Here is a 1,007-nt window from a genome sequence, read left to right on the forward strand (position 1 = left end):
CTAATTATCCTATAGGCTTGCCTACAACCCCATGTTATGGAAGCATTTTCTCAGTTAAGGTTCCCTCCTCTCACATGACTCTAGTTGGCATCAGGTTGATAATACAACTACCCAACACAACTTACCCCTTGTCAACTTGACACACAGACACAGGACTGATAAGCCACCGCCTTTCCTTTATTATTCATCCCCAAGATGACACATTAATACTGACATCACAATATAAAATATTTTCAACTTAGAAGCGTCACAGTCCTCTCTGCCGCCATGGTGCCCGTGAAAAAGCTTGTGGCGAAGGGGGACCAAAAAAAAAAAAAAGAAGAAGAAGAAGAAGAAGAAGAAGAAGAAGGTTTTGAAGTTCACCCTTGACTGCACCCACCCTGTAGAAGATGGAATCATGGATGCTGCCAATGTCGAGCAGTTCCTCCAGGAGAGAATCAAGGTGAACGGCGGGAAAGCTGGGAATCTTGGTGGCGGGGTTGTGACCGTCGAACGCAGCAAGAGCAAGATCACCGTCAGCTCCCAGGTGCCTTTCTCCAAAAGGTATTTGAAATATCTCACCAAAAATATTTGAAGAACAGTCTCCGAGACCGGTCACATGTTGTCGCAAACGGCAAAGAGAGTTACAAGCTGCGTTACTTCCAGAGTAACCGGGACGAAGAGGAGAGGGAGGGTCGAGACACATTGGTCTGGAATGTTTATTAATTCATAAATAAAATTTAGGACCAAAAAAAAAAGTGTCACTGTCCCACAAATGCAAACACTTCAAAAATGCAGTCTCTGAAACAAACAAAAACCCCAAAGTGTCTTTTAAAATCCAGAGTCTCTCATCTATAGGCTCCTGTCAAACAGGAGCTTTCTTACTTGGAAAGGGAAGAACCAGGGCACAGTTACAATCTGAACAAAGCAAAACCAAACTCCAACTGTGTAAAAACCTTAGTATTCAGTAGTATCTGGGATTCACTCACCATCTTCTGGGCTCCTCCAAGGGGCCTGGGTCACTTCTC

At 44.1% G+C, this 1,007-nt stretch overlaps 1 pseudogene; it reads left to right on the forward strand.

Moving 5' to 3' along the window:
* The first annotated feature begins 267 nt into the window (after positions 1-267).
* LOC118572234 lies at positions 268-705 on the forward strand (annotated as a pseudogene).
* Positions 706-1,007: the final 302 nt, after the last annotated feature.

This window comes from Onychomys torridus, chromosome 22, assembly GCF_903995425.1.
Source record: "Onychomys torridus chromosome 22, mOncTor1.1, whole genome shotgun sequence".
Taxonomy (NCBI): Eukaryota; Metazoa; Chordata; class Mammalia; order Rodentia; family Cricetidae; genus Onychomys; species Onychomys torridus.